Genomic DNA, 12,407 nt, shown 5'->3' with positions numbered 1-12,407 from the left:
TGGAGTAGTCTTCTTGGTCTCTGCGCGACATTGAAGCGGCACCGCCCGCCCGTCTTGTCGCATCACTCTAACAGGCATCAATGCCACGTGGAGCCATGCTCGTTCTAAAGTGGTCTAACCAAAATAAATGCATAGCAACCGCTTCACACGGAGAGGGTTATTTGTAATGAGAGGGTTTGAGGTGGAGCCCTGCTCCAGTGCTCCCCCCTAACCTAATTTCAGAGGGGTATTTTTGTCCCCGTGAATTTGTTTTTTTTCCTGACCCGCCGCAGCCCAGATCCAAGCCCTGTCTAGCCCTGTATAACCCAGAACGTATACGTACAGTATCCTGGTCCGAAAAAAAAACATCACACAACCCCATGTCCATGTAAGACCTGCCAAATCCAATCATTCACGTGAGCAGCTCCATCAATCTCGCGAGCATTGACGCAGCTCCATAAGTCACGTAGTAGATCTCCAGCGGCGGCTATCTCGTCGCCGGCGCTCTCGTCGGACAGCGGGCGCGACAACGTCGTGAATCTCCAACGAGCGCGCACAGGTACCGCATCCCGCGTCCCCCCTCTAGTCTCGCTCGCGGCAACATCGAACGAGCCGCCGCCAGTGGTAGTGGTTAACCTAGCGGGGCGGGTAACCTAGCTACCCGGTGGCGCATGCGATCGTGGATCTTGTTCCGGTAGTGCTGCTCCTCGTGATCTGGGTTCACGTAGCGTCGGTTGCCGTCGGCTGTGCGCACCACCGGTATTGTTATTTGATGTGGCGGCTAACCTAGGTATCCGACGGCAGAGGTAATCATAGATCAAGCTAGGTTTTGAGATCGTGCAGTTCCTCGCGATTGAAAGTGATCACGACGAGTGCCGTGGCCATCTTCCTTACTAAGTTGGGCAGATCTGAACGGCCTCGGTTGCGGTTGTTTACATAACATCCGTGATCGTGTGCTATGTGTTTTATATTTCATCATTGATAATGTTTGCACATGTGATGATACATAATATTGGTTGTAGGAAATGGCGGGCGAGGAGTTAACTGATATCATGGTAGACATAGAGTTTGGAGAACTGATGAAAGACTGGATAGAAGATTGGTCAGATGATGAAAATTCAGATCGTGAAGATCAGTCAGAGAATGGGACGATCTTAATGTGAGTGGCATTGTCATGTTGTAATTTTTTGGTGGCATCCGACAACATTAAATCTTTGTGTTGAAAATTTATAGATCGATGAGCTTGATGATGATCAGGAAAACAACTCGGAGCTCTCGAATGAAGATTACATTAGTCAGGTACGTAAGTGAAAAAATTTGTTGGCATGCAAATTGAATTTCTTCTAGAATATTATATGATAAGTAATTATGTATTTGTGTTGTATTTTTCAGTTCATTTCCGAATGTCATAATGCGTACGACTATTACGGTGAATCCGACGCGGAGACAGGCCTTAACGACGAATCATTAGATGCACCTGGTTCTGGGGAGTCCGAGTCGTCGGTCATCATGAGTGAGGTATGTGTGTAATCAATGTTCTATGGAAGTAAGTAATGTTAAACCTTAGAAATCTGTTTTCATGGCTGTGGTTTGATTGTGTAGGTGACACAAGATGATGGGGCAAAGAATGTCCAAGATACTGCCAGTGCAGATGATAAGAGGGATATGTTCATGCAGATAATGGAAATGACCTTTACATCTCACGATGCTGCGTATGATTTCTACAACAGCTATGCTAGAGATAATGGTTTAAGCCTTAGAAAGAATAAGGTCGGGTATAGCAAAACAGAGTCACGTCATATGCGTTATAGGCGGTTTGTTTGTTCAAGACAAGGGAAAGGTGACAGCAAGTTGCTAACCGAGGAAGGACACAGTCGTAGGCTCAGAGCCGAGACACGCTGCTTTTGTGAAGCGCACCTGACCGTCAAGCTTGACCAAAAGCGTGGGGTTTGGTATGTTGAAAGTTTTAAGGACAAGCATAGCCATATGTTGGCAGGACCGGACGAGGTACCTTTTCTTTGGTCCCACAGAAAAATCAAAGAGAACCAGAAGCATGAGATAATGTCCATGGGAGCTGTAGGGATTAGAATTCACGACATGATGGATTGCTTCATCAGCAAACATGTATGGTACGGCAGTGTTGGTTTTACCAGGCGTGAAATATACAACCTTTGCGCCAAGGAGAAGAGGAAGCTGCTTTCAAAAGGTGATGCTGCCACAGCCATAGGCATCATGGCCAGTAGGAAACAGAGGGATCCTAGCTTCTTTTTCGAGTACAGGCTAGATAAGGAAGGACATTTGAATAGGATGTTCTGGTACGACTCCCAGTCTCGTCATGACTATGAGGACTTCGGCGACGTGCTTGTATTTGACAGCACGTACAAGATGAACCGCTATGGTATGCCATTCATACCTTTTGTTGGTCTTAACAATCACCGGAAGACCACTGTTTTTGGTTGTGCCATAGTTTCGGACGAGACCGAGGAGACATACGTGTGGCTTCTGCAGACTTTTTTGAGGTCCATGTGTCAAAAGATGCCTAAGAGTGTTATCGCAGACGCCGATGCTGCGATGATCAAGGTAATTCGAGAAGTCTTGCCAGACGTGTGGCACCGTATATGTACGTGGCACATAGAGAAAAATATGAAGATTCAGCTCAGTCACAAGTCCTTGAAGGAGTTCCGAACTCTTCTGTACTACAGCATGTCCACAGCAACGTTTGAGGAGAGATGGCACGTATTTTCCAAAAGATGGCAGTCGGAAAAAACTGTAACATGGTTGAGGCGGATGTATAAGAAGAGGAGACTGTGGGCCGCGGCATATCTAACTGAGGGGTTTTGGCTTGGCATGAAAAGCAACCAGCGGAGTGAAAGCTTGAACTCATGCCTTCACCTCCACCTAGACGGTGAAATGACCCTGGTGGATATGATTTTGCACTATGAGAACGCCGTTGTGTGTATCCGTGAAAACGAGGCGCGAGATGACTGCACGGCCTCACAGAGTTTACCGGTGCCAGTTACTAGCTCGAGGGAACTTGAGATAGCTGCTTCTCACGTCTTCACTCCAGCAAACTTCTATATGTTGCAAGATGATCTTAGAAAAATTGACGGCATGGAGATTGTAGAAATTAAGCTGGGAGACGGATCACAGCAGTACATCGTGGCCTAGAAGAATAACCGGAAGCGCCGTTTTTGGGTGGAGTATACACCAGTAAATTCCGCAGAAACTATAAGGTGCAGCTGCAGAAGAATGATTCTAAAGGGTCTACCTTGGAAGCACATATTCCATGTACTAAAGCACTTGAACATATCTGAAATACCAAAGTGTTTAGTTCTTATTCGGTTCACGAAAGAAGCAAGGTTGGGACTGCCCGCGAGGCGCACAAGCGATCTGTTGGGATTTGGTTGGACTGGGGTCGGGGAAAGAATGAAATATAGCCAGGTCAATGTGTTAGCGTCTGAAGCTATGCATGCGGCATGCAACCACACTGCTTTGTGGGATCAGTTACAGGAGAGTTTGGAGGCTGTGATAGCTAAGAGTCATGAGTATGATCTGCTACAGGAAAATTTGTTGAAGCAAACAAATGACATCAGTAAGTGTGCAGTTGAATATGTGGACGATGGTGAAGGCAACATGATTGAGGTTAAAGATCCTATGAAAGTGTCAAGCAAAGGTGCAACAAAGGCAGATGAGAGCCGCCCTATCTCGAAAAATGGTAGACCACTCTCTTTTGATGAGTTGAAAACCCGGTGCGGCGCTTGCAAATTGGTAGGACACACTAGACGTAGCAAGAAATGCAAACAAAATCAGAAGTAAGTGTTTGTATGCATTGTGGATTATTAAAGTTTGTATCATTCATTAACTTAGCTTGTCTTCTATCAGGTGCAGAAAAGTGGAGAAGGAACAAGAGTAGAACACTTGCTTCAATTATTTACTGTGTTAATCGGCCGGCTCATACTTCGGCTAAGGTAGCTGTAGGCGCTTGTGTTTCTTTGGTTTGGAGGCTTTGGCCCCGTGATTGTATCCTTAGTGTATTAGTAGACGAGATCCCAGTCTTTGTTTAAATAAAGTAAGATGTTTCCCTGTAAACAAAAATCAAAAAAATTCTTTACTGTGTAATGACTGGGGCTGTGTAATGACCGGGGCGGGAGGTAGAAAGAATATTATTGTACATTTCCCCTGCCCACTTCCTAAATGCCATTAAATAAGTAACTGTACCACTCTCCTCCCCACCACACACTCACCCACCTCCCACGGGCGCCGGTTCGAACTCCCCTCTTATCCCCACCTACAGTAGATCGAGAATACCCTCGCCGGCGACCGCTGCAGCCGCCTCCATGGAGAGAAGCCTCGGCTGGCAGAGAGCGGTGATGGACCTTGCCGGCGATGATGAGGGGTGGCGCGCGCAGTTGACGGACGTGTGCGGCTGGTTCCCCAGCACGGAGATGTTGGTCAACCACGCGCGTGGCCTCGTCAAAGTCCTCATCAACGCCGAGAGGAAGCGCGCCTTCCCCTATGGCCGCGGCGTCCCGCCGGCTGTCCTACTCGTGTGGGCAATGCGAGAGGCCACGCTGAGCGACTCCCCTATTCAGCGCGCAAGGTGGTGGATGTACCGCTCCACCACCATGACGCTACGGCCAGATTCAGCACGCGTCGCGTCGAGGGCGGACCGCGTCGACGTCGAGCTCGCTGTCCCTACGCCCGTCAGCCCGGACTACCAGGTCCGCCATGTGTCGAAGCCAGTGCTGCCGTTGGACCATGAGGAGGGCGAGGAGGACGTTGTGTAGATGGTAGCGCCGGTCGCCGTCGAGGGTGGCAAGACAATGCCCATCGATGTCGAGCTCCTTCCCCTCCTCCCTGGCATAGTGAAGGTGGAAGAAGAGGAGGTGGCTCAGGATCAGGTGGCGCAGCTGTCCAACAGAACGGTGGTCAAGAAAAAGGCTTCTCCGTGTGTGGTGCGCCGCTCACGCCGCCTCAAATTTCTGAAGAAGTGAAGATGGGCACAGTTGCTGAAGGGGGAGGAAGCTGCTGATTATCTTAAGTTAGGTATGCTGTTATATGTTTCAGCATATAAGTTAACATTATTTTGGGTTTGATGTTGGTTAGGTATGCTTTTATATGTAAGCATATAAGTTATGCAATCGGTACGGTTTGATCGGGTTCTTTGTGGCTGAAGAACTGAATATCTACTGCTCACCCTAAGTGCCAACATCGGAAGCTGCTAGATGTTGCTCCTATGTTGCAACAAGACAATGAACTAGTCTGCTACATAAATCAGTAGTGTTGCTAGGTGATGTGCCAATGTGCATCACATACCAAATATAAAACATGCCAAAATTGCATTGTCTGTCAAATACAGGACATGCCAAAAGTGCATTGTCTGCCAAATATAGAACATGCCAAAAGTGCACTGTCTACCAATCATGATGGCCCCATGTTATTTATGCTGCAATCTCTGTTACACTTTGCCCATAAACTGAATAGCAAATAATTTAGCATCATTTCATCATGTCAATTACAATGATGTCAATAACTTTATGAACAATCTACTTGCTAACTATGACAGCAATCATAATGGCAAGCAGGCCAAGATACAGAAGACCTCCAAATCCTAAAATCCTATCCCTATAGAGCAATATCTCCTTGTGCATCTTAACCATTGCCCTCTTGTCTTTCTCATTTCTTTTAATTTCAGCTTCATATTCTGTAATCTTAGTCTCCAGTTTCTTGTTCTTCATGGAAAGATACTTAATGACTGACTTTGCTTTGCTATCCCACTCCCCATCAACCCATTCAACATACTCAGAAGTGATATCATCCTAAATAAATCATGAGCAATTCAAGTCATTTTATAACTGAACTTGTCGCTGCAAGCGTTAAACACTGAACTTTTTTGCAGCTTGACCGCAATAGCAGTACTAGTTTGAAGATCATGCTCAGTAGACTAACCTCAAACACACATCCCCCGAGTGCACTGCCAAAATTGTCTGCATCTATTCAGACACGGCCACTAGGAGTTTCCTGATGACCACATAGATGGAGCTTGTCATGGCCACAGGTGATGAATTATGGGCGATAATGCTGGGATGTAAAGAACAACGGTAAAGAACTTACCTTTTTGCCACCAAAGTGTAGGACTGAAGAAACCCTAGCCGTGGGTTCTCCCGGCCCGCCGCTGCCCATGAAACCCCCGTCCCCTGTTCCACTAGATCCGCCGCCGCTGCCTCCTGTGCCACTGAATCCGGCCCACCTGCTTGCAGGACCCAGGGTTCGACCTAACTTGTGCTCGCCACCGCTCTTCTCGCCGCAGCCGCCGTCGCCCGACGCCCAGCTCACTGTCATGCTTTCGCCGTCGAGATTTGGAGGCGCAAATAGAGAGGGAGGGCTAGGGATTTGGAAAGGGAGACGAGAAAAGGGGAAAGATCGATGTGAACCTGGCAAAATGGGCTGGTGTAGCGCCGCCGGGAAGATAGCCCACCTGTGGGGCCCCTCACGTGGTTAGATGGGCCGTGCCTGGCATTATGGTGAGTACAGAAAAAGTTAATTATACATATAATAAAAAAACGACGGGTTTGTAAAACAAACTAGAAAAACATGATGCCTGATAACACGCGATAGAGCCAACGAGCTGACATGACTAATTTTGATGAGTGTAATATTACATTTTGGCTCGATATATTTACTTATCTACCATGACTACTTTTCATAATAATGTGATGAGGGGGAATTACTAGGAGATTATGCAATATGATGACATGCAGATAGCTAAGGCAGAATGCTAAGCTTGGTAGAGTTTAAAAAAAGTTACGATTGTGAAAATTTTAATATGAAACTTACGAGAGCAGTTGAAGAGAAAAAATAGACTATTATAAAAAATTGGAGAAGGAGAAAAATATTAAGCAAGAACATTTGATAAGTGAAGCCGTGAAAAATACAATTATAAAAAATTGGAGAACGAGAAAAATATTAAGCAAGAACAATTGATAAGTGAAGCCAAAACTTTATTGGTACGACCAAATTGTCTTCTCCGAGCAAATTTTATGACCGAATTGTCTTGTACGAGCGAATTGTCTGACAGACACATACACATGCATGTGCCCTGTTTATTACATAAAAATTATAGAACCCCTAAGATAATCATGCCGTCGAAACCTTCGACTGGACTAAATCCAAACCACTAAAGCTTCAATCTTGCATGCCGCATGAATTCTTCAGGCGCCTTTTCCTTGCGATTTCGCGAATTTTGTTCTTCACACACTCCATCGAGTTTGAAGGTGACATAATCAACTCTGCGACGAAACGTCTTCTCCTTGCGTCAACGGTGGCCTGCAAAAAATGACATAAAGGTTACATGAACCGAAGTTGCTACACCACCATAGTAGCTAGTCTACAAACGAAAATAGCAGCATACCTGTGTAAATTGGCGGGTGATTCGGTCCCCGTCCCAATGTTCTAGACATTCTGTGACAAAAAGGCCACAAGAGTTCCTAGTACATATGCAAACATTAGCGGTGGGCAATACAAACATGTGTGTTGTTGTTTGATTGTGCATGATGTCCTATTAACTCACCCATCCTCTTGCTGGGGTATGTCATACTCCTTGATAGGCCACTTACTTACATCCGGATATTTCCCTGGTGTAATAAGATTTGCCTGACGCATATTGTTTGCTATAGCCATTCGCTATAAAGAGGATAGTGTTAAAGAACAATCATAAACAATATGTAAGAGCAATGGTACAAATGTTGGTTACATTACCAGTGCTTTAACAGTCCTTGCAGTCAGGTCCAGAGGATAGAGAGAATCGAGAACTTATCATGTGCATGACCACGGTCATCCAGTGGCTATTGTCGATATTCAACGCGATATACGTCTACAGTGCAAAAAACCATTACGGATCAAAAGAAATACTTGATGAACTATCATGTAGTGATGAATCACAAACATTACGTACCTTATCACGCACAGTATACTCTTTCGTGACTCTATTAACTGCTCCAGCTTTGGTCAGAGCACTATCCATGTTGCAGCTCGATGGCTATGGATCGTCATGTGCGATAGCACGATCTACAAGGAATTTGGACCTCCACGCTGGACAGAGGTAACGATCATGACCAACACGCAGCTCCAAATGTCCCATATAAGCATCAATAACCTGCATAGAATATCAGCGCATTACATGTTGAAAGTTGAGACATAGATTATTGAGCATTTTAAAAACAAGACATGCAAGTAGTACTTACATCGTCCGACAGCCATCTATGAGCTAGTACCGGTAGAATCCTTTCGGAAGTCAGAGTTATGCCATGCCCTTCACTGTAGTAATTTTTTTTGTTCTTGTTCTTCTCAGTGCTAGCAGCTAACTCGACAAATGAAATAGCTGCATCAATTATTTCCGGCGTCAACTCATCTGCCACAACCTCCGGCACATTATTGTTTGAAAATAGAGCTGCATGAAATAATATGAACGTCAACAATGGTGATCATATGCATTGGTAGTAAATAAAAAAAATTAAGAATGTTAGTTACGATACATCTAGTAGCAGTACTAGTACCAGAGGTTCTCTGACCACGGCTGGTACGCCTGCCGGGCTTGTCAAGTGCGTAGGGGGATTCAAATTTCTTGGGAACGGTCCGCTTCCGCTTACCGGACATAACATCCTCGTCCTTATCGATTGTTACACCCTTTTTTCCATTCGCCTTAGCCATGAACTTGCTGACAGAAGATGGACAAATGTCTATGTCCGATGAAGGTGCTAGAGTAGAAGTACCAACCACCCAAGGGTTTTCCGGTGTACCCCCACATACATCATTATGCTTAACAGGTGAAGCTTCCTTGTGTCCATTCATCTTCGGTGGGGTTTTCTGTTTGGCAAACTAAATCGTGTGAACATTTCTGGACGTAAAAAAATTAAACGAGAAAATTATAGACAGAAAGATAAATACATAGTACCTCAGGAACGGTTTTATGGTCGGGAAGCACTATATCAGGCTGCGTCATGTCAATGATCGACTGTCCATCACTGTCCATGTCTTCCTTGTACACGAATTCCTTCTTTTCATATGGACCATTCTCGAACGAATCCACTTCGTCTGGATCATTCTCCGCGGATGGCACGGCAGCAGCCGGCTTGTACATGACACCTGCTTTGTTCAACTTCTCCAACAACCTCTGCAATAGAAATATAAACTTAGTAATGGTAGCATGGTTTAAAACAGCAAAAATACTGTAAACTATAAAGTTTGGGTGTGATACTTCAGCAACTTGATCAGGGATTTGCCTCATCTGGGTGTGTGTGAAGTCCATGCACCGCTTCATTAGAAGCTCCATCAAATCTTCTGACAATGCGGCTGTCGTCGACTTCTTTGCGTTTCCAGTTACAGGCTTGGTTTTTGGCTTCATGGTAGGCGCATTATTTGGGATGTTGGGCTCCTGAGCCCTATACTCCTGGGTGATATTATTTTCGATCTGCATGCGATATTGAAGTACATGTGATGAATAAAAAATAAATAGTATTAAGTTACAAAACATTTAAGAAAGACGAAACACAATGACTTACCCTTACATTACCACGGCCGCGCCCATTATCATAGTCGAACCTATCTCTCCTAGTGGCTGCACCTTCTGTCCAGTTCCTCATAAGACGTTGTATGGACAAGTTGGGATTATAGGCACATTCGCCTTCGACCGGTTGCACCTTCTCCCAGTACAAGTACTACAAAAAAATATAAGGATTTAGAGTTAGTAATACATCACATAAAATTGCAATGATATGATAATTGACATTATGCAACAGGTCTCATATGTGTACCTGCAAGAGAGCCAAATTGCCTTTCGGCCATTGGTGGGGGTGTTTGCCTTTCTTCACTATGCGAAGGCAATCAAGGAGAACACGCATGGTGAAGGCATTCCAGTTAATCTTTGAAATACGTTTCACATCTTCGACCAAAGCGTAGTACTGCTTTGGCACAATCTTGCTCGACATGGGAGCAATAATTGTTCCTAACAGGACAAGCACTACTTTGCGAAGGAAATCGTCGTTGGTGGCTTTACTTTTAATTATGTCCTCAATGAGATTATCTATCACTATGTTTTCTGATGTCTTACTGAGAAATTGTGCGGCACCCGCTCCTTCATGTCCTCGCCTTCTTCAGTCAGAATGTCCGAAGCAGACAGTCCTTGGTTCTCGAGGTTAAAGATGCACTCGACGTCGACCGCACCGAGAGTCACCTCCCCAACCTGCTCTTGTATAATGAACCTGCCCATGCTGGCCTGAAAATTCTCAATCATATACCTAATCAGCAGGGTACGCATCTTAATAGATGGTATCTGCAGCATGCTGCGCAATGATGTATCAACCACTCTAGCGCGTTGACCGCTCGATAGATCTGCAACAAGCTTGCACCATTTCTCAACTGCGCATACTATTTCTCCATTCAGCTCGTCCATCCTGTTGAAAGAAAATATATAACTTCGTGACATTAGCTAACACTAAAGCAAAAATAACAATAGGCATGCATAAATATAAAACTTTCTGGCAGTAGCTAACACTAATGCAAAAATAACACTAATGGAAATACAAAACTATCACCATGTATACTGCAACATGCAACCAAGTGTGTGCTGACATGAGGTAATAAAAAAATAACTACAATTGGTAATTTAATTTACTTGCATCTGATCAAGTTCTTTGAGTATCATATAAATTATATAATCAATAAATTTAATATGGTAAGCTGTTACTAATTCGTCTGGTTGTCTTACTAACAGGGTGACAAATTGTTCAGCTGTAAATAAACTAGAGTCTATACCAATGGTACCTATTTGAGGTTCATCAACATCTAATGTTAATAACTCTTTAATGTTCTATGTGCACAACAATATAATTGGATCGTGTGACAAAAATATAATTGGATCTTGTGACAAAAAAATATATTGCATCATGCTTCTCGAGAAACAACATCTTATTCTACCATGCTATGAAAGAACCAAAGAATGTTTTCATCTACGCCATCTGGTCAGAACGCATCTAGTCGAGTTCATACTAGTTGAAAATATGTGGTAAACCTAAGTCCATCAAAGCAACGAGACGGAGGAAGTAGCTTGCTATGAAGGCGCGAGGGAAGGAGGACAATTTACTTGATCGGTCGACGAAGATGAAAGAAGTCGGCGATGCGTTCTCGACGTAGTTCGTCGAGGTCGGCCTGCACGTGCGGACGACCTTGATCTTCTCGGGGTTTTTGTGGCGTGTGGGATGCGGCGGACGGAGCTGTCGACGCCTCGCTGGCAGGAGTCGATCTAGTCGACGACATGTGCGAGGAGGAGGAGATTATATACGAGGTCGACGCCTAGGTCGTCGTAACTTCCCTGTGGCCAATCTCGCGATCTATATTTTCCTCCGTTGAAGCGAGGCTGAACGTGCTCCTCAATCGTAGGATTAGGAACATATGGATTAGCACGATCCCAGAATTGTGTAACAGAACGGCAACTACTCCCGTGATCGACGTGCGTGTGATCGACGTGCATGGAAAGCGCAGTGTTGTGGGCTCCACAATATGGATCCGACACTTATTTGCGGTCTGGGCCGGCCCACCTACCTTTATTGTTTATTCCCTCAAAATAAATATCATTGGTTCATCCCTAAAAAAACTCTTTGTGACACGTATTAGTTATTGTATACTTGTATATGTTCAACAATATTTATAGTATCTCTATCATTTCTACAATATTATACATGCATCGAGTGTCGGAAATGAACGATACTTGTCATGCATGCATGCCATGGTCATCGTAGGTTACGGATTAAGTTTGGGATCATTTCGTGAGATCGTAGGTTACGCATAAACCACTTTCAGACCTGCCCTCCGGCAGACCCGAATGGTCCTGCTTGTACATGGTGCATGTGGAAGCATGCATGAGATGACCCCAACTTTTGGGAGCTTGTGGGCTTGGCCAATGTGGTCCCCCAGGAAAGGTGTGCATGAATTCGGACACAAAACGCATGTTGCATCACGTGGGGGCAGTGTTGTAGGGTTTTGTCGCCAGAAAACCCTAGAAATTGCATCGAGTGTCGCAAATGAATGATACTTGTCACGATGCAAGCCATGGTCATCGTAGGGTATGCATGAAGTTTGGGACCATTTGGTGGGACCGTCAAGGAAAACAAATTTCAGACCTGACCTCCGGCAAACCCGAATGGTCCTGCTTGTACATGGTGCATGTGGAAGCATGCATGAGATGACTCCAACTTTTGGGAGCTTGTAGGCTTGGCCAATGTGGTCCCCCAGGCAAGGTGTGCACGAATTCGGACACAAAACGCACGTTGCGTCACGTGGGGGTAGTGTTGTAGGGTTTTGTCGTCGGAAAACCCTAGAAAATGCATCGAGTGTCGCAAATGAACAGTACTTGTCACGCATGCATGCCATGG

The 12,407-nt window shown here is 45.0% G+C and overlaps 1 long non-coding RNA gene across 1 annotated transcript; it reads left to right on the top strand.

Annotated features, from left to right (window-relative positions):
• The first annotated feature begins 1,131 nt into the window (after positions 1–1,131).
• Positions 1,132–1,666, top strand: LOC125555448. The gene is made up of 3 exons (XR_007304708.1): positions 1,132–1,278; positions 1,372–1,497; positions 1,582–1,666. It is a non-coding gene; the product is annotated as an uncharacterized LOC125555448 (long non-coding RNA).
• Positions 1,667–12,407: the final 10,741 nt, after the last annotated feature.

The sequence above is a fragment of the Triticum urartu genome, chromosome 5, assembly GCF_003073215.2.
Source record: "Triticum urartu cultivar G1812 chromosome 5, Tu2.1, whole genome shotgun sequence".
Taxonomy (NCBI): Eukaryota; Viridiplantae; Streptophyta; class Magnoliopsida; order Poales; family Poaceae; genus Triticum; species Triticum urartu.
This window is presented reverse-complemented; position numbering and strand designations above follow the sequence as displayed.